This window comes from Schistocerca serialis, chromosome 5 (assembly GCF_023864345.2).
Source record: "Schistocerca serialis cubense isolate TAMUIC-IGC-003099 chromosome 5, iqSchSeri2.2, whole genome shotgun sequence".
Taxonomy (NCBI): domain Eukaryota; kingdom Metazoa; phylum Arthropoda; class Insecta; order Orthoptera; family Acrididae; genus Schistocerca; species Schistocerca serialis.
In genome coordinates this window covers 552,875,900-552,898,547 of record NC_064642.1, presented here as the reverse complement: position 1 = coordinate 552,898,547, position 22,648 = coordinate 552,875,900, and the positions used below count along the sequence as shown (strand labels likewise).

The window sequence follows — 22,648 nt, the reverse complement described above, 5'->3', positions numbered from 1 at the left end:
TCGGGACGGGTGTGCTGGGGGATGGGAATGAGGTCGCCTTGAAGGGTGGAGAGGAACCGATGCCACCGCCGTAACTGGGCAGCGGAACGACTATGGATGTCGAGGTCGGCGGCGATCACGTAGGAGGAGAAGGTACGGTCGATGTGGGAGTGGAAGTCGAAGGTAATAGGGGCGTTGGGGCGGACATAGATGGTGGCGCAGGTAACGGTAAGGCCGGGGAGGAAGAGACTAAGGATCAGGTGTTCGGTGGGGTCGGGAAGGAGAGGTTGGAGCTGAACGGGGATATGGCGATGGTGCCCAATGGCAACTCCGCCACGCGCAATTGCGAGGGGATTATCGGAGCGGTGGAGGAGGTAGGGCGAAGTGTGGACGGTGTGGTAGGGTTGGAGGAAGGTTTCATTAAGGAGGAAGGCGTCCACGGGGTGGCTGGCAAGGGTGTGTAGGAAGAGGTTCTTGTTGGTGGGAAGGGAGCGGATGTTGTTGAAAAGGATACGGTGCTGCCATGCCATGACAGGGATTTAAACGAGGGTGTCAAGACGGTAGAAGGTGAAATGGGCCTGGTTGTTCGAGTAGATGGCGTACATTTTGAGGTGGAAAATGGAATGGGCGGCGAGGGAGATCTGTTGGAGGGTGTGTGGGCGCTGAAAAGGATGAACATTCTGCAGGACAATGGCGAGGAATCTGATGATGTCCTCAGCGGTTGGGGGTGGGCGAAGGGAGTTGCCGGGAGGGGTGGGGGCGTCCAGAGGGCAGACAGGAACGGTGAGTTCAGGAGTGGTAGGAGGGGGTCGGGCCTTACACTCCTGGGAGTAGGTGGGATGAGGGAGGTTACAGGTATTACAGGAGGGAGGGGGGGTGGACTGGAGATTGGGGCGCTGCCGTAAAAAGTGGGCTTGCCTACAGTGCGGGCAGGTGGGGGCCTCGCGGCACTCAGTGCGCATTATATCGCAAGCACCTTTGGCAGCGTAGGGATTGAGGAGGGGAACGGGAGGGGTCAACTTTTTAACATTGGTTAAAAAGGAGGGCACCCTCCTTCAGGAGACGGTCTATGGAGGGGGCATGCTCAGAAAAAACCCGCATAAGGTGGGTGGGGCCGGCAGCGTTATGGATGCGGCAAACCGCACGCACCTCCAGATGAGGATGGGCCTGAAGCTCCGCCAACACCTCCTCCTCTGTGATCACTGGACTGAGCCGAGTGATGACGGTGGTGAGAGTCGGCGGGCGACGCGGAAGTTGGGGTTGGCGGGAGGGAGGTGGCGAAGGAGCAGGGGTGAGAGAGGCATGAGGGCCAAAGCGGGTGACAGGGATGGGGGAAAGGAGGTCTGTGGGGAGGGTAGGGCTGGGGGAGGAGATGAGTACCGAATCACGGCGAGGAGTGAGGAGGGAGATGGGGGCACCAGGACAATTCTGGCGAAGGAAGAGGGTGAGGTTCTGGGCTTCAAGGAGGGAGGGATCAGGACGGGAGAGGAGGTAGCGGTAGGAGGAGGAGGAGGAGGGGGCAGGGACGGGTGGGGAGACATCCATGGCATCAGGGGTGGGGGAAGGGGGACGAGGCGGAGCCTTTTTGGGAGCAGAGGAGGCAGGGGTGCCACTGGGGCGCTTGACGGCGGTGGAGGAGGTGTGGGGGATGGGAACAACTGGAATGTGGCGGGGAGTGGCAGGTCCCGGGGCTGGAGTCGGCGCCAGAGATGGTGAGGGCGATGGCGAAGGCGATGGTGAAGACGATGACGATGACGATGACGGTGAAGGTGAGAGTGGAGCGTGGGCGGTAGTCCGCCGGGCGACCACCCTGGTGGGGGCCGCAGAAACAGAAGGAGCAGGGGGAGAGTGCGGAGGGAAGGGATCAGAGGAGGTGCGGGAGGGAGGAGCTGGGGACGGGGCGACAAATAGGGAGGGAGATGAGAGAGTGAGGAGTGGGGGGATGGACTGAGGGGGAAGTGAAGCGGCACACCACGTGATAGTGGTGGCAGCAGCGGAGGGGGAGGTGTATATAATGGCAGTGGTGGTGGCTGTAGAAGAGCTGGTGGGGGCTGACATTACGATAAGGGGGGGGAAAAAACAAACACAGGACTAGACAAAGGAGCAAACGAGAGACGGGCTGGGCGACGAGAGACACAGAGGAGAAAGGGACGGAGAAAGACGAAGACGAAGGAGACCGGGGCCGAAGCCCCACTCTGCTGCCGCTGGGGGGGGGGGGGGCAATCAGGCTGGCTGGTTGGTGGGGACGCCTCTGCTGCTGCTGGCGGCGGATGGTGGGGGCAGCTAGGACCACCGCTGGCTGCGACCACTGGTGGCGGGGACTGCTGCTGGCCGCTGGATGCTGGATGCCGGCTGCTGGCTGGAGCCGGCGCAGGCGAGGACCGCTGCGTGCTGCTGGCGGGGAGGCTGTTGGCGTAGACCGCTGCTGGCGGCTGGCGGGGACCGCTACTGGCTGCTGGCTGCTGGCGAGGACCGCGGCTGGCGGGGACCGCTGCTGGCTGCTGGCTGCTGGCGAGGACCGCCGCTGGCGAGGACCGCTGCTGGCTGGACTGCTGCACGCCGACGGGCTGGCTGGCTGGCTGGAACCTGCAACACCTATCACTTCGATTGGTACCAGAACAGCACAAATCGAAGGGCGGTATTCAACCGAATTACCGCCGGCGATGCCACTGAGGCTCCAGGTACCCCCGCATTTATAGACCGCATAGACGGCACCACCATTCGTCACGTGATGCCGACGGTATGACTATCTTTGGAAGCCGTCATCATTCTTGATTAAGAGTAATCGATTCTCATTCTGCTGGCGCAACGTCGGCATCCATATTTTGTCCAGCTTTAAAACTTCCTCTTTTCTATTAAAATTATTATGGTGTTTGTGAATCTCTATTGCTTCTCTATACATGCGCGTATGATAATGGTTTGTTCGTGCTAGAACGCTTGTCTCTTTAAATTTAATTTCGTGGTTCCAATCTCGAAAAACATGCTCAGCTACGGCCGATTTTTGGAAATGTCCTAAGCGACAGTTTCTTTTATATTCGGCTAAGCGGGTGTATACACTTCTTTTCGTTGTCCAATATATACTTGTCCACAACTGCATGGAATTTTGTATACTCCAGGTGCTGCTAGGGGGTGTCGGGCATCGTTTACAGTTCTTAAATGTTCCTTAATCTCCTTGGTGGGTCTGAAAATTGTTTCGATCCCATACTTGGCCAGAATTTTCGCGATACGGTCCGTGACTTTGTTAATGAATGGTATGAAAACTGTCCGAGTAGGTGACCGTTGTTGCTCTTGACTTCTGGCTTCTTTTCTTCTTTGATGGTGGGCTCAACGAATTTCCTTGCTGGCATATCCGTTTTTCATGAAGGCTGGCCGTAAGTGATTTAATTCATCTTGCAAATAAGCTGGCTCGCAAATTTTGTTGGCTCTGTCCGCCAAGGTTTTCATGACACCTCTTTTTTGCCTAGGATAATGGTTTGATTCCTTGTGGAGGCATCGATCCGTGTGAGTGTTCTTTCTATATACCTTGTGGCCCAGCGTCCTATCCACCCGTTTAATTGATGACGCCTTCCAAAGATAGGCATATCGTCGGCATCACGTGACGAATGGTGGTGCCCACTATGTGCTCTATAAATGCGAGAGTACCTGGAGCCTTAGTGGCAGTAGCCGGAAGACCTCAGAAGATGTCTCCCGCAGATGGAGACGAAACGTTAGGTGGAAATTTTATACATCGACCACGGCCTCTCAGCCCGGAAGTTTCAACTGAAGACAACACCGGCCGTGAAAGCCTACATTGTATGATTCAAATAACTGCTCACTTCGGATCCGTGATACATCTACGGACTCAAACGGAATACTAATCACAGAACATGGAGGTCACAGACTTGATTGCTCTGTGAAGTAGGATAGGCGTTGATATCTGACCACAATCGTGAGCCCACGTTGTTTAACATGGAGCTCAACAACGGATGGCACCTACGTGGTCCCTTGTTGACATAGCGACAACTTAAATTGCGCCTATAGTGGGTTTAGGATCGTCGATCCATGGAAAGATATAACCTGCTCCAATGAACCACGTTCGTTTTTGCACTAAGTCAGTGGTCGTGTCTGGACAACTAGCTATCCAGGCAAACGGCCGACAGAGATGTACAAGTACCACGGACGTTGGTTGTTGAGGACAGTGTTATTCTATGGGCGGCATACACCTCGGCTTCCATGCGACCTTTGGTAGCAATCTAAGGCACCATGGCTCTATTGAATACGTGAACAGTACTGCGGATCACCTGCATCCGTTCACGCTTGATGTCTTCGCCGCCGGCAGGATAACTGTCCATGTCACAAGGTCATAATCGTACTACAATGGTTTGAGCAGCGTGATAGTGAAACCACGTTGATGTCTTGGCCACCAAACTAGCCTGATCCGAACCCAGTGCATCACCAAGCGATGTAGTGCAATGGTTAGTTCATTGGATTCGCTTTCGGGAGGACGGCGGTCCAAATTCACCTACGGCCGCCCTTATTTAGGTTTTCCACGACTCCCCTGAATCATTCCAAGGAAATGCCAGGATAGTTTCTTTGAGAGGACTCGACCGATTTCTTTCCCCATCCTTGAACGATGTGACCTTGTGCTGTCTCAAATGACCTCGATGTCAACGGTACGTTATACTCTAATCTTCCTTTCTTCCAAATGTAACCATCAGGCACCAGTTCCGCGTCCACAACCCACCGGCCTGTTCAAATCTTCAAATGTGTGTGAAATCTTATGGGACTTAACTGCTAAGGTCATCAGTCCCTAAGCTTACACACTACTTAACTTATTCTAAGGACAAACACACACACACACACACACACACACACACACACACACACACACACACACACACACACCCATGCCCGAGCGAGGACTCGAACCTCCGCCGGGATCAGCCGCACAGTCCAAGACCGCTCGGCTAATCCCGCGCGGCGCCACCGGCTTGTGATTGGACATTTGGTGCCAGATATCTCTAGAACATATCAAGGACTTGTGGAATCAATGCGAGGCAAAATCGCTACTGTACTGCCTCATAAAGGTAGATCAACACACTGTTAATGAAGCAGCCATATTATTTGGCTCAACAGTGTGTAGCCACCTTTCTAATAGAAGAAAAAGTAAACAATTCCTCCTTGCAGTTCTGCAGAGCGCTGTATCTCCAATCGTGAAAGGGACAATACAGCGTCTGTACACTGTTCAGTCAATATGGCTCGGAGCCCAGACAATGTGCGCATTGTCACTTTACGGTAAGAAGGTTTATCAGCACGATAAATTTCCCGTCGATTTGGCGTACATCAGAGCGACGTCATTCGCAAAAGCCGTCGCTATCGTGATATGCGAAACAGTGAGGATACTGTCTCGTAGTAGTCTACCGTCCTTCAAACTAACTAATCACCATTGTCGACAAATTATAGCTCGTAGATACCCCGAGTACAATGCAACAAAACACCCCACTGCCTTTCTGGAAGCAATAGCGCGTGCTGTGGGGACGCAGAAAATTTGCAACCGTCTCCACACGATCGGTTTGGCCCCTAGGTCTCCATCACGAACAGCTGGCACTGTGATGTGTTAAAAGTGATTGACGGAACACATTGCTGGAAGCCATTTTAATGGTGTCTAGTTCTCTTTACCGACGAATGCTGTATTGGCCTGATACCTGATGAAGAAGAGTATGCTTGAATATTTCTGGTATCTCAACTGCAGATTTTTCAGCGCTCATTTAACGCTAGGACTCTGTATCTCACAAAGAACAAAAATGGATTTGTACCACTATTGAAACAAGGCCTCCATATAGGGCTTGGACTAAATTATGGAAACAACGCAAGAAGTGCATTCTTGAACATAAATGCGTGTGGTATCCACGCCTGGGGTGGCGTAGTTGATATTTGACCAGGAGTGGAACCTGTGAAATGCCCTCAATACGTTGCAAATGTCAGTTATCAGCAGAACAATGTTCTTTGTGGCTAAGTGTGTTATGCCACCGTGGACAAATCATTGTTGCTCGGTTGGAGGGTACTTCCCTAACCAAGGTAGCCGAAGTACTTGGTGTTTCAAGAGCCACCATGTCGAAGATTTATGTCCCATGTAGGGAAAGCGGAAAAAACAGCATCCACTAAGTCACAGTGTGGACGAAAGTGTGTGTTGAGTGGTCGTGACAGATGGTCATTGAAGAGCATTGTCACGAAAAATAATTGGGCGACAGCTGCAAAAGTCCCTGCAGAACCGAATGTCGCACTCGTGAACCCTGTCAGCACCAAAACAACACGAAGGGAGCTCCATAAGCTGGGAACTGCAGAACAAGTTGGAATTCCGAAAGCATCTATCAGTGATGCAAATAACCGTAACACGAAAACATTCTGCCCATGTCATAAAACCAGGACTGTTGACTACTGAAGGAATGTTATTTGGTCGGACCAGTCTTATTACACACTGTATCCAACTTCTGGTCGAGTTTTCGTATTCACATTGAAACATGACAGGGATTCGGTGATGATTTGGGTAGCCATATTGTGATATGCCTTGGACACCATGGTAAGTAACTCTGCAAGGTCGCATTACCGCCCAGCATGATGTGACCATTTGGTCCATTCCATAGTACAACGTTTATTCCCCAATGGTGATGTCGTATCGTCTGTGGCTGGTTTTGTGAGTACGAGGATGAAATTTCGCATCTCCCGTGGCCCCGTCCGCAGCTCCTGGTCTAGTGGCTATCGTTGCTGCCTCTGGATCACGGGATCCCGGGATCCCGGGTTCGATTCCCGGCCGGGTTGGGAATTTTCTCTTCCTGGGGACTGAGTGTTTGTGTTGTCCTCATCATTTCATCATCATCATCATCATCATCATCGTCATTCGTGATGTGGCTAGATTGGACTGCGTAAAACATTGTGAGTGTGAAAAAATTGGGACTTTGTGCGGGCGCTGATGACCGCGCAGTTGAGCGCCCCACAAACCAATCATCATCATCATCATCCCGTGGCCCCCACAATCGCCATGGCTCATTATTATTGAGCCTTAATGGCCTACTTATGTGAACTTGTCACAAGTTTCTAGGAAGAATAGTATAAGAGTCCCTTGAAAACCATACTGGACCTGTTTTTAATGGCAACAGATTTCCTGCACTGTAATAGGCATGGTAATGTGTTTAGTTGTGTTTTTGGAAATTGGAAATTTGTGATAAGTTCTGTGGGACCAAACTGCTGAAGTCATCAGTCCCTAGGCTTACACACTACTTAATCTAACTAACTCACGCTAAGGACAACACACACACCCATCCCCGGAGGAGGACTCGAACCTCCGACCGCGTGGCAAGGCGCCCTAGACCGCATGGCTACTCCGCGCGGCGTTGTGTTTTTGGTGTGTACATATTTTTCCACCCGCTTTATTAGCACACGTTCATAACACTGTTGTTGAATGCTAAGCCGAATATCCTGCGAGGAAATTGTCTACAAACCGGACACTCACGATTAATCTTCGCAGTAGTTGTATTGAGAAGGCCAAGGCAGGCCACAAACGAAACAGGGGAGGGCAAGGTCCGGTATTTTTCCTGCGACAATTGTGAAAGGCGGGGGATTGCACGGGCTGGTACCCACGGAACTGCCATCGGCGTCCTCGAGATGAGCTATGAGTCGCGATCACGCGCTCGTTTGCTCCCAGGGCCTCACGACTCCTGTCACAGAAGACTGCCGCCACGAGGTTTCGTGCCATGTCCGACTTAATGACAATGAGCGCCAATAAGCTGGAACTGAGTTCCGCGTATTGGTTTGATAAAGATCTCACATGACGACGGCAATGAGAAAGACAGCAGTGAGTCTCAGGGCAGGGGTCTGAGTAATTTCGTAGATAAGAACACAGAATAGGGAAAGATCAATCTTTAGCCACTTCTGAGTAACAGCTGGAAACGATTTCACAGTCTGACGCAGTCGCCTTGGATACCTGCTACGATGCGACACATTTATATCGCTTCGAACAATATATCTGTAACGATACACTTGAGGGATTTTTCACTAGAAACCTTTTTCTACACATTTATTTGTGCCGTTTTGCTGAGAATCTGTGCTGTTGGGCGAATACTGTGGATTTCCCCAGCATCTCAAAGGCTATTTTACGACCAGCAAACGTTGCACAGCAAAAGGCTTGTAGAAGAGCACGTTGTGTTGTTGTGAAACAGCATTGCTTACCTATGCTTTCTTGTATTTTCCAGTTGATTATAACGCATATTTTTCTATTTAAATTCACATGTTACTGTGCTGATACTGTGGCTACGCCTTACAAATATTAGCACGAAGAGTGCCTGTATCATCCCAATAGTGTGACAGTGTCACAAAGTTTACAGATAGCTCAGCTTTGAATTTATTAGGACGTGCATGACTTCGATGCTACAATCAATCTTTTCAGCATGATCAAAACTGAGTATGCGTAATGCCGTAGCCAGTAAGTCATCATCGTCGAGCAGTTTCTCCTTCTTCATGACAGAGATTCTGAAATATCTTCAAAGGCCGAGTTGACGAACTCATTAAGATTGAAGGTTGCCGTATTCCGATGGTCCTGTATTAGCGTGGCGAGTGGTAGAAAGAGATAGTATACTGCATTCTTTCATATTCTACCTACTCATTTTTTGTCCCTTTCAGTTGATTAACATGTATGTTCTAGGTGAAACACTGTGTTAATTACACCGACACATTTGTAGCGTGTAATTAGAAATGTGTGTAAACTAGCAATAAGTTAACGTCAATGTAGCTATTTTACCATAGTTTGCCTCTTGAGACTGTGATTTAGCCCTTAATGTTGTTAAACTTTTATATAGCATTAGAACTATTAGATATTTTCTTTCTTTTAATAGCCCGGCCGGAGTGGCCGAGCGGTTCTAGGCGCTACAGTCTAGATCCGCGCGACCGCTACGATCGCAGGTTCGAATCCTGCCTCGGGCATGGATGTGTGTGATGTCCTTAGGTTAGTTAGGTTTAAGTAGTTCTAAGTTATAGGGGACTTATGACCACAGCAGTTAAGTCCCATAGTGCTCAGAGCCATTTTTCTTTAAATAAAAAATGAAGAAATTGAGACTTCAATGGACTATAAGGAACGTAGGTAATAGTGATGCTTTTATGTCGGCTCTGAGGAAAAATTTTTTGCTCAGATTTCGCAGCAATGGCAGGAATAAGTGTCATTTCTTACGTATTTAAAAACCAACCAAATGTTGCAGACAACTGAATATAATTCCATCACGTACATCCTGACTGAGCCCCGTTTTTCACTATCTACGTCTTCACACTTCATACGGATGGTATGTTGTAGCACAGTTGCTACACAGAGAAAATCCTTAGAAGATTCTCTAATATACAATTTTTTTCAGCCGTAAAAATAAGTAGTAGCGGTTCTCATAGTAAGACATTCAATTACATAATTTTAGGACGAGAAAATATATCTTCGTCTGAGAAACACGAAATCTAGAAATGTAGCACCAGTTATTGAGAACTGCTAATAATATCAATAGCACAAAACTAATTTTTGATTTAATTAAATGAAACACGATCTGGCATAGTATCGGCGATGACCTAATCGCTCACTGGAATCTAGTCGGTTACACAACTTTTTCTTCTTAAGGGCAAAATATTCTGTATAGACTGAGTGACATGTAATATTAGGTTTCTTATCTTACTCTAGAGAATCAGTCACCTATTCTTCAGTACCACAAAATCACAAAATTATCCAAACATTTCACTTTTATGTAATAACCAACAACAATTTTAGTATTCGGTTCATGGATGCCATAAAATGAATGGGTGAAGTCTCTGGCATATGAAATAATATCTTTGGAAAGTTGGAAGCTTTCGAACAGCATAACGGACAGAAGCCTACTCGGAAGATAGATCAGCTCTTGCCCAATTTGTTATAGATCATCATCCAGGGTCGTTTAGTGGACCCTTAGAAGTGAACAGATAGTTGTTGTAAATTGCATTTGCTATGTACAGTGAAGTTTACCAATGATTATTTGCACTTAGCCATTGAGGGCCCTTTTTGTGCTATACGCAGTGTTGCAGACTTCATAATTCGACAAGTCACATACCTTTTTAACTCATTTGTGTAACTTTGTTACTAATTTGTTGGAGTGTTGTAGAACCTTCGTTCTCCTATCGTGTCACCTGACCCTGGGGCATAGCTGTGTAATAGTGGTAGGGAGAAATAGTCTTAGCGGTATACTGCACCAGAATCCGTTTCACGAACTCCCAAACTCGGCCTACCGTAACAACAGTGGCAACCCGGCCTCTATAGCTGTAGCAACGAGGCCTTTACAAAACTGGCGACGAGGGTTTACAAAACAAGGCTAGATTATTTTGCAGTAAGGTCACTTGCCTGTCACCACGGTATTGAAATGAATTAATTGTATGCTAACTGGAAATTAAATCTATCGAAAACATCTGCTATGACTCTGTCTCCCTAAACAATTTGTCATATTTCTAAGTAAAAAGTACATTTATTTCTTATGTCTGTCCAATTATTTTCAGCTTTCTAATTTCACTGCTTTGATTCTTTACAGAAAATCTGCACGTTGCACTCCACAAAGCAGACGGTAAGTTCATTTTTCACCATTTTATTTTTTGTGACCTACACCTCATAGGTGGTTGCTTGCTGTGCTAAACGGTGATTCTTAAGTTGCAGTACAAAACTCTTTATTAACTGCATAAGCTGAGACTGGCGTTTGTCCCAAAAACAATAACTAAAAGATCGCCCGTGATCACTTGAGAGTAACAAACACAGAGTAGCGTGGTACCCGCTGGAAGCGTCATCTCGTACGTCTATAGGGCGGCGTCCATTGAGAGACCGCCCCACGTGGAGTGACGTAACAGCAACACGACGGCGTGAAGCAAAGCGGAGCGTCCTTGATTATCTCGGCGAGTTACGTTTGATGAGCGACGTGTGTAGACGCGTGGTTGAGGACATACAGAAGTTTGAATCTGGCCGTGGGTCGGGCACGCATAGGCAAATTGTAAGGTGACCGCTCGCGATAAACGGGTAATCCGGGTTCGAGTCCCCTGTCCGGCACAAATTTTCACTTTCGTCATTCCATTCTACGGCTGATGACAGTCATCCGCAATTGCGAATTCATTTGATGTGTTTCGTAACGGCTGTGGGCACCGCAGTGCCTGTTCCCTTGCACATGCATTCGTAATCAGAATAGCAGAGGGACTGCAATATCTTAAAGATTCAACTGGCTCTACTATAGCACTTAAATTTTCATTTTAAGTACTTTTTAAGTACAGTAGTAAAAGATGACATTGAATCTTTGGCGCTATCCGTGTCATTATTTACTACTGCACTTAAAACGTAAGTTTAATTACTACAGCAGAGCCAGTTTAATTTTTAGCGCTGTCACTTAACTTTAAATTGTATATTCTGACAATGCTCTTGTTGGTTCGAAGACCGAAATCGGTAAATTAAAAAAAAATTTAAGTACAACTCGTGGCTGTTTTCGAATACTTTGTATTTTTTTGTTTGTGCCCAATTTCAGTTGTAGAAGGTAAAACATACCACAAAAGGTAATTTGGCATATTGGGTTTAGAAGGAATATCTTCGAAATGATATACAAAAAAGTTTTTCGTATGAAAGTTGATATGTAATTAACGTTCTTGAGAGCTGCATAATCAAGTTTTGTAATAATCAGGAATTTTGCAAAATATCCCATCACCATTAATTAATTTCGAAAAATGAAAACTTTTGTTACGGATTAAATTAAAGAAGCTTTCAAGCCACATACATCCATTTATAGTAAAGCTTGTTTCTGAAATACCATTTTTGGAAAATAAAGTGTATCACGGCCTACTCTGTAGCAGACCGTGGCTGTAAACAGTGCTGTCGGAGTATTTTCAACATACCTAATTAAAATATCTAAACATTCATTATTATTCTAAGTATTTATTTTACTTATATTTTTTGTTTTAAATGGTTATTTTACGTTTTATATTCATGTATTTTTTGCTTACCGTTTCACATACCGGTAGTTTGTTGCCTGTAAGTGATAAGTAACTCATTATTGTGATACAAAATGATTACAGTAGTGATACTCTGTAAAGAAACGCTTAAAACAAAATGTTTTTTTTAACACTATGCATTTCTGCACGTAACATACGTGTCGGAGAACACAATGTAAAATAAAATTCAGCAGGTTTAAAATTGTCGTGGGTGATCCTTCAAATACTTGATTTCTACCAGACATATATCTGCACAATGTAAAGCATCGGTGAAGAGAATTGATTATGTACTAGTGCCTGCGACTTGATTATATTGAGATTGAAATAAAAATTATTCAGCACACTAGATCGGAAAATCTTCTCGCAAAATTCTTCCAACGCCGAAGCCGTATACGTTCCACGGCTGTACCTCTGCCATCGAGCCCCTCGAGATCACCAGGTGTTTCTTGTCTTAGGGTATGACGCTGGAAACTTTTTTTTTTTTACACTGACCACCCGCCTCGTCATACTTTAAAAAAAAATCACTGGTGAGTTTGGACCGAGAATTCGCTGATCTCCTTTTGAAGCCCCAAATATCATTCTCACAGCATCTAAATCTGGTAAATAAAGTCTGACCAGGTCAAAAGGTATTTGGAAGATGTTTCCTTTCCCAGTGAGGAAGAAAAACCTGTCTTATTGTTAGATTCTTGGGGCGGTCAATGTGACAACCGTTTAGAGCACCATATCTTAGGGCAAGGGACTTGTTCATCTGATTATCCCAAAGAGCTCGATGGCACAGATACAGCCGTGAGATGTATACAACTTCTGATGTTGGAAAAACTTTGTGAGGAGTTTTTCAGATCTAGTTCTGTCGAAAGATCTCCACTTGAGAAACAATATAATCATGCTGCAGCTACTAGTAAATAATGAACTCTCTTCGCCGAGGCTTTACAATGTACTTAAACATGCCTGATACAAAGAAAGATATTTGGAGGATCACACGCAACAATTTGAAATCCTGCTGAATTTTGTTTTATATTGTTTACTTCTTCGCGTATACTTTGTGAAGAAAATTCCTTCATTTTATGTATTTTGTTTAGAAAAACGTTATGATTTAAGCGTTTCTTTACAGATTATCATTACTGTAATGATTTTTATCATCATAATGAGTTAATAAGCAGACTGCAGAAAATCAAGAAAACTTCCGGACTTGTTTCACTTTTGTATAACAAAAAATGCCTGTCAAACGGCACTGAAACCCGACTCTACAACACAGTAATCAAACCGACAGTCACATATGCAAGTGAAACACACTCGTTGAATCGAAAACTAGATTTACCAGAAATTAAGAAGGTAGAGAGAAACATTATTAGAAAAACTCTGGGATCACGATACACACAAGATGGATATAGACTGCAAAAAATCGAGACAACAGAAAAAGTATCAAACATCGAAATTGACATCAGAAAGAGACCAATGAAACTCTTTGGACACGTTGACAGATTACCTGCAAACAGACTAACTAATGTCTATTGGACTATGTGACTTCCCTTAAAGCATCAGTACTTAGGATAAACGAAGTTAAGAAGGATTTGACGAAGGCAACGATTGATGTAACTAACACATCAGACAGGGATACATTCAGAAGCAAAATTGATAAGTGGAAATTTATTCCAGAGATGGAACCAAAGTGGACTGAAGAAAGAAAGAAAGAAAGCCTTCGGGGAGAAAATGAATAAATATTGGGAAAATAAGAAGGACCCTAAGAAATATTGAAAATAACCTGCTTATCGTTCTCCAGTCAGGACATTCGCTTATACTACTACTACTACTACTACTACTATTAATAATAATAATAATAATAATAACAATATAATAATAATAATAATAATAATGAGTTGTTTTCGATTTACAATGCACACTTATGTGAAACGATAAACTAAAAAAAGAATTTAAAACTTTAAATAACAATTTAAAACATAACATAAATGTGATTAAAATAAATACTAAGAATATTTAATCATGAATTAGGTATGTTGAAAATAATCAGACAGCTCATAGTGTACAGATTATTTTCCAGAAGTGGTATTTCACAAAACTAGCTTTATTACACAGGGTGTATACGGCTTGAAAGATTCTTATTCATGTTGTAACAAAAGTTTTACTTTATCAATTTCGGAATTAATTAGTAATGGTGAGGTGTTTTGCAAAATTTCAGATTATTACAAAACTTTATGACACAGTTTTCAATAACTTTATTGACATATATGAAAAACATTTATATATATATCATCGTTTCGAAGATATTCCCTCTAAATCTAATACACGAAATTACTTTTCAGGGTGGATTTTGAAATTGAAACCGGACACAAATAAAAAAATACGTATTTCATTATTCACGCCCTCCATGTTTCATCGAGGTCGTTTTTTTACCCTCGAGAATGTTCCCTTCATTGGAAGACTGTTACGAAAATGTAACTCATCCACGAAAGAAGTGACTTACATAACCATACTTCGCCTTATGGTTGAGCTTTGGTCGACTGTGTGGTTTCGCTTACTAAGTACAAGAGCATTACAAAGATGGTCATTAAACTACATTGGCAACTGCCACAAGAGTTTCGTCGTTCACCACAGAAACGTTTGTTGTTAAAATCTGAGAACGGAAGTTCCAAGAAGATTCACACAACATATTACTTTTCCCCTCGCGCACGCCTCGCGAAACGGCCATGACTTGAGAATCGAAGGATATGACAGCTTATACAGAGGCCTACTGAAGACAGTCGTTCTTCTCACAAAACCATTCCCGGATCAAACACGAAAGGAAGGTGCTGTAGCCTAGGGCTTATGTGTGCCCTCCCGCAGTGCGGCCATATCTGACGGGTTGGCTATTCGGCAGGTGTCTAGAGCATCATAACAGCGTGCTTCTGGTCAGACTTACAGAAGGCGTCAACACGGCCAGGTGACGTCAGCATCGACATATTACCGCTGTGCGCCTGTTACGTGCATAGAAAACGACTGATAAAAGTATACATCAGTTCTGCTGGTATTTAGGAGTCCGCAGGGTCTCACGACAGACAGTCCATGCAATCTTGTGGAGTCAGTCATCCGCGCCTTGCAGTTAACTGCAGTTATTTCGGTTCTCCACGAGTTAGCAACTATTGGTCATCGAGTTGACCTTTGAGTGGTGTTAAGTTACCTACTGTGATCTACGAATGTTTGCAGATTCGAAGACGACTTGTCAGCAAGCGCTCCTGGATCGAGCTGGGAATGTATGACTTACTTTGTTTGAGTTTTGCGTTTAACAAGGAGAGGTCCCCAGTTGTGAGATCGACATTTTAAAATCATCTGTATGGTGATTCAGGTTAAGATCCCTGGTATCACACACCTTAGTCATTCACCCTGCTGGGCCCTCGTCTGCGAGTAATCGATAGAAAATAAATCGGAATTTTATGGGGCACTCAGTAGCGTTAAAAGGGAAGGTAGACTGGTTGCGTGGTGTAATGGCTACGGTAAGACCTCCACTTGATGAAGGTCGTGGGTTCATATCTGATCAAGTGTCTTAAATTTCTTTATTTTTAAATCTTTATCAAAATGACTTTGATCGTTATTTTTATTCAGTTAGTTGGTTTAAATCTAATTTTGTATTTCTTTGCAACATTTTAATCAACATATGAAGTTTTTTCATTTGTTCTCATTTTGTCTTTATATCATTCTTTTTCCACTTGGAATTTTTGTTAATGTGAATTTAATTTAATTTATCTATTATAATATTTAAATATTTGAAAACGCCGATCTATCGGTTAAGAAACGAAAGACGAAATAATCTGTTTACACTGACTGTGGAAATGTGTCAAAAATATATTTTTCATAACAAGATGTACGTTTTTTGGATGGTTATCGTCGTACAAACATTTAAAACATAGCCTGAATTCCTATTGGACAAAATAACCGAGATGAATATTTAAACGAAAGACGGGATTATAAATAAAACGAAATTCAATAAAAACGAGGAATAGAAATAATGACTGCAATAACGTGGACGAAAGAAATGATAAGACGAAAGAAATGAAATCGAAATCGATATATAAGATTAATTAGCTTCCCGTGTACAAAGATTTCAAGTGGAAAGGAATGACGTAGGAAGAAAAGTGAGATCCATGAATAAGCTTAATGTGATGATTAAAATGATGTGACGAAGGAACAGAAATATAAAATTAATTTGTACCAATTAATTGAAAAAATGATCAAAGTAATTAGTTAACCGTTTAAAACTAAGAAAATTAAAGTATTTGGGAAGATTTGAACCCACAACCTTCTACAAGTCAAGGCCTGACCATATCCATTACACCAGGCAAACAGTCAATAAGACGCTACTATGTTAGTGATATTGAGCGTCATGCAAAATTTCGAAATTTTTCGTCAATAAATCGCAGATGAGGGCGTACCAGGATGAATGGCTGCAGGATTTGATAGTTGGGATATTAACCTAGGCCACAGTACGTCAATCCCACCGCTGGGGACCTCTCCTTGTAAGTGGTCATTAGTGGACTTGTGTAGTATATATTGTTACTTCTCATACGAGTAATGTACCTTGAATAAATGTGGGGACTTTTATTATTTTTGCTCTTATAGTTAAGTAGCCACATAGATAAACTGGCAGTTACTTTGCGTACAATACAATTTACTGTGATGACTGTCGCAGTGAGCGGAGAAATGATAGTAGTCGTATAAGGCGTAAGACTTAAACCAGACTACACGTCATAAAATAGCTTGCGGAATAGAGATGCAGATGTAATGTAAATTTGTTCGTGAGTTCTAGCCTTGTAGTTCTTAAATCTAACAGAGTGTACAATAAAGCTTCGTCAATATCTGCCTCAAACTTCGTGACTGTATCTGTCACAATAGCAAATCTTTACCGCAACGATAATTCACCTATAAGGGAGCTGGGCACTAACGCCAAGGCAAAAGTGACTAAATCACATCATCGTCATAAATGCAGTAAAAAAACGTGGAAAATGAACACCAGAAAAAACTAAAAACAAATGAAACTGCGGAATTTATGGCACTATTTACATTCACTAACTTCAAAGTAGTTAGGCAACACATGGAGGTAACTACTGTGTCGTTAGCATGCATGCAGCACGCTCGACATATGTATTACGACTGGAGTGTCGCGTGTTCCTGGTGACATACCATGCGAGTTAACCGACCTTATAATAAGGTAAGGGGCCCAAATCTGTCAGTGAAATATCAACTGTGACACGCTGAAGGCGAGTCATTTGGTTAGTACAATTTGACGTATAATTCGAACTACGATGTAGCCTGGAATTTGTCTCAGACTAGAGTCGGCTAAAATATATGAAACGTGATAGATTTGATACCTTTCGTAATTGTATCCGCACAACTCTCTAGGAACAAGTGTCTGCCGAACACTAATGCACTGTAGCTCAAGAACGGTAAGTGCCGCATTATTTGTCTATCCAAACTGGTCACTCTTCAAAATATCATGCACACAAACATTTTTGTGATAAAGTTTGTAGCGTGAGCCTCTTTACTTCAGTGATATGGTGCTGCTGGACGAATAATATCGTTTAGTAACTGCAGATCCATGTCCATCACTGATACATTTTCATCGGTTGTGATGATTGACTGTGTGCCTAAAAGTGGGTAGTTCTTGATGCTTCAGTCAACATGCCTAAATCTCTGAAGTAATCGAAACAGGTTATTTTAATTCACTGTGTATTCCCTCCATATGCTGTCAACACTTTTCTGTCAATCTGTGTTGATACGCTATCCCCGGATTTGGAATAGAATTAGAAGTTTGTGTAGTCGGTTGTCAATTTGTTCCTTTGTGTTAGTATACCTGACACAACACTAAACTGTAAGCTTTTATTGGTTTAATGGTAAAGTCCCAATACAAACTACAAAACGTCATTTTATTATTGAGACGGGGGAGTGGTCAGTGTATGGGGTAGGGAGGGGAGGCACTCTTCATGGATTATCGGGAGCGTTCGGCATCACATCATCTGAACGCTGTGGGTGATGCTGGGAACCACCCCATTACACACAACCACCAGTTACAGTACTGGAATGTGCAGTTAGTAGAGTTGGGTAGACATTATAATCTATAAGACATAACTTGAAAAAACGTCGAGAACGTGCCACATTAAGAACTACCGAACGATTACACAGCAGCGATACGGCGCATTTATCACTTCTTTTCTAAAGTGCGCGTCATTTATGTTGGCGGCCGAGTTTAGGTTCGTTCTGCGCATCTGACGTCACAAAACACAGTCAGCCAATGAACAGAGAACGACGTTGTCAGATCTCGACTGCAGTGCAGAGCATGGACGAGTGTCTTCAGTTTTAGAAACGTTCAGTCATAGATAAAGTAATAGAACAAAGCAATGTCTTGATAGCAAACTTTCTTTTATACTGCTTTTTCACAATAAAGAACAGCGGTAATTGTTTATTTCCTATTGTACTTCGACGAAGCGTGAGTAATTCATAGTTATACCAACAGTGTTTGGTATTTTGCATGCCGTGTTATGGTCCTCATGGCATGCTGTAGGCAGACGAGCTGTGATAGCGTAGCGGTTAGAGTGTTTGACTTCTATGTGAAAGGTTATGAGTTCAAACCTTGTGTGGTGCTTAATATTTTCATTATTTAAAAACAATATCGAAGTGCCTTACTTCACGAATTATATTCGTTTGAATGCAATTTTTGAAATTTCTAGTGCTTTGTCTCTTCATTAACCCTTTCGCTGCTATAGACACGTGCTCCCCGCATTCCGCGCTGTGGGCGATTTTGTCATCACTGCACTGCTCGCCTGTGCAGACACATGGTGTTCCCACTGCTTTGACACGCTTATGATTCGATTTCACAAAAACTATTTGGCCCAAAAATTTGATTTTTACACGTCTTCTTGACTGATACCTTCCCCCCATAAATGACTTAATTTTGTTTCTATGTTCAACGCAGTTATTATGCAGCATTAAATGTAGTAAACCATTGCACGAAATTTTGAAGAGTTTCCGTATGGTCAATTTTAGTAGCCACAATGTTGAGAGTGAAATGTGGACAAGATACCTAAATTTCATATAAAATTTACTGTATAACGATATCTAATTTAGTTTAAGTATCACATAGGCGTCGTATGTAATATTGAGAAATATTCCGTCTTTCGCGACTGTAATAAAAGTTTTATTTACACCGGACGCGTTTGGCTTTATTTTAAAGCACTTCAATCAATGAAAGGTATGGCACATACACAATGGTACGCATGTTCTCTTTCTTGTTTTTGTTCCACAGTCGCAGTTTTACCAATGGTACTGAAATATATTCCTCTTCTGCAACTGTAATAAGCGACTTATTTAGACCAGACGCGTTTTTCTCTTTTAAAGCATCTTCAGTGGACAGCATTTTGTCTCCTCCATTGCCAAGTCACCTTTCGTAGTTTTGTGCTGCGGTAACACAATATTCAACGTTTGTGTTGGCTGATCAGTGTTTTAGCAAATAAATGAAGTTTGTGTGTGCCACACACAAAAATTATATTTGACATAGCTCAGAGCACTTCACTGATAGACGGTATATTCAAGTCCTAATGTTTTTGTAAGTCCACAGTTTTGTTTAATGTATTTTGTCTACTTCCTTTTGATTGATTGAAGTGGTTTAAAATAAAGCCAAACGTGCTCAGTGTAAATAAAACTTTTGTTACAGTCGCGAAAGACGGAATATTTCTCTATATTACATACGACACCTATGTGGTACTTAAATGAGACATTGTTATACAGTAAATTTTATATGAAATTTAGGTATCTTGTTCACATTTCATTCTCAACATTGTGGCAACTAAAATCGACCATACGGAAAGTATACTCTATGGACTTTTACCTCTGCAAACTCTTCAAAATTTCGTGCTATGGCTTACTGTATTTAATGCTGCATAATAACTGCGTTGAACATCGAAACAAAATTGTCATTTATGGGGGGAAGGTATCAGTCAAGAAGATGTGTAAAAATCTAATTTTTGGGCCAAATAATTTTTGTGGAATCGGATGATAAGAGTGTCAAAGCAGTCGGAACACGATGTGTCTGCACAGGCGAGCAGTGCAGTGACAAAATCGCGCACAGCGCGGAATGCAGGGAGCACGTCTTTGTAGCAGCGAAAGGGTTAATGCGGCCGTGGTGGCTTTACTTCATGAACTGCGCGCTCCCCCCTACACTTGAGCTTGTGAACTATGCTATACTATGGCGCTGCTTCTATTGGCGCATGCGTCGTGTGCAACTGGCAACGCAGCAATCTCCCGCGTCTGGGCGGGCATGCGCGAGCCGCCAAGATATAAGAATTGAACTATAGTATCAGAGGTGGCTATTGTGTGTGTGTTTGTGTGGGTGGGTGGGTGGGTGGGTGGGTGTGACTTCTGAGAGCTTTCGGAAAATCAATATTTGCGTCTGCCAAGTAGTCCTCATCTGTTCGTAATTATTTACGTAGGTTTTCACCAATTGTGTTCAAGGTGCAGAAGGCAGTTCCCATCTGTACTTATTTTCATTGCGCTTCATCTTACAATATAAACCCTCTCTCTCAGTATACTGGGAGCATAGATCATGAAAATGAAAAGAAAGTGTACATGCCTAAGACAGTAACAGTAAAAGCATTACTGAAAGCAGCATTCGTGGTCATGATTCTGCAGCGATGACAGGCTGAAAAGATAGTGAAAGTCGCCAACATATGGATTTGTTTGTAGTTTCAGGTCTAAATAAAGCTGTAAAAATGAAGCAGTGGGAATGTAGAATGGCCTGCACTTCTATATTAGTGTAACTCTAGAGAAATTTTATTGAAGTCTTCTAGAATAGATCGTGAGTGATCACTCTAACCAGAGGTCAATCTAAAACAGAGTGTTGCTAATTCCCGATGCATAAAAATAGAAATACTAAAGGAAGTTTCAGAGCACAGCGCAACAGTGACTACAGAGATGCAACTATTCTAGCAGCTTAGTTTGGCATATGAGTAGCTTAGCAGCAAAAACGCCATACAGTGATGTTAGGCACGACGTATTTTACAAGGATTTAACTACTAAATCGTATTATCGGGCGAGTTCGATCTACAATTTTTTTCATCATACTTCCCGTTCATTTTTTTCTTAAAAGTAACATTTAATTAAGTCACCTGCCTAATTTCATGCAGTCTCGAAAAAGTTTGTAATTATGGGCTCCTCCCCACTTCAGCTGCGCAAATTTACGACAGCAGGCCTGTGAGTATGTACAATGTCTCCAGGACATCAAAGCGCGTGAGGTAACTCTGCGCGATTTTTAATTGCACCCAATGTTTATAAAGGAACTGTTAACCGGAGGTTCAAATGGTTCCAATGTCTCTGAGCAGTACGGGACTTCTAAGGTCGTCAGTCCCCTAGAACTTAGAACTACTTAAACCTAACTAACCTAAGGACATCACACACATCCATGCCCGTGGCAGGATTCGAACCTGCGACCGTAGCGGTCGCGCGGTTCCAGACTGTAGCGCCTAGAACCGCTGTTAACCGAAGGACCCAGGTCAACTCTCTGTCCTGCCATGTTAGTGAAACAATTTTGCTGGCCTCGCTTTGACTCGTGAGGCGAAGTTAAAAACTCAAAACTCTGTCACCACCAGTCACAGACCTGCTCCGTCGGATTGCCGTCGGATTTTACTTACTTCCAAGACCTGACCACTGGACCAGAAAATACAACGCAAATAAATTACCTACTAGCTGCTAAATGTCTCTTTCAAACGTCGTATACAAACTCGATGAAGAAAGAAGTTTAGTGATAATGAGCCAGAGATAGGAAGGTCAGAAAGGCGCACCAAAATGAAACACTTCGGTTTCGAAAGAAACCATTCCGTTTATTCCCGCTTCAGCAAACTTCGCGGAATCAGTTTCTTCTAACGGCATCTCCTCCAGCTAATTGGTAGCTCCGTGATATAGCTCAAAACTTAGGCCGAATAATAACACCAGCTTGGTCTAGAATAACCGTGCATTTGACTTCGAAAGTCACAACTTCTGGTCAGCCATTGCAGAGATGCTGCAGTAAAGCACGGTAAAACTATAAAATTCATCTACTAGACTTAGATCTGGCGAGATTCGTACACGGCGTGCCTTCTCTCGTTCCCAAGGGCTAATGATCAGCTCTAAGAATTTTCCGAGGACAAAGTAACTACGAAATTTGTTGAACATTTTAACCAGCTAAGAGGATGGAGACTACTTGGGCCTTTGTCCCACTACGGCGCGGGGTCGGCCCTGTTACTACGGATTTGGCAATGTTAGGGCAGAGGGTGGCCGGATGCCCTTCCTGTCGCCACCCCATAACGCCCCCCCCCCCCTTACCGGACGGAAGTGGTGTGCCCCAGATGTCTGCATCTAGTGTAAGCCACGAAATAGTGCGAATGTTTTCAAATGTCTGCGAGTCGTGTAAGTGAGGCGAGACATGGAGACCAGCCTGGTATTCACCTAGTGGGATGCGGAAAACCGCCTGAAAGCCACATCCAGGCTGGCCAGCACACCAGCCCTCGTCGTTAATCCGCTGGGTGGATTCGATCCAGGGCCGGCGGGGTAGAGAGAGAGAGAGAGAGAGAGAGAGAGAGAGAGAGAGAGAGAGAGAGAGAGAGAGATGGAGAGAGAGAGGGGGGGGGGAGAGAGGAGAGGGAGAGGGAGAGGGAGA

The 22,648-nt window shown here is 43.7% G+C and overlaps 1 protein-coding gene across 2 annotated transcripts in view; it reads left to right on the top strand.

The window, feature by feature from the left end:
• Positions 1–22,648, top strand: part of LOC126482367 (protein GDAP2 homolog) — a 991,597-nt gene that overhangs the window by 419,510 nt on the left and 549,439 nt on the right. For both annotated transcript variants that reach the window (XM_050106457.1, XM_050106456.1), the window contains exon 5: positions 10,542–10,574. The gene's annotated coding sequence lies outside the window, so the exon portion shown is untranslated. The remainder of the gene's footprint in view (positions 1–10,541; positions 10,575–22,648) is intronic.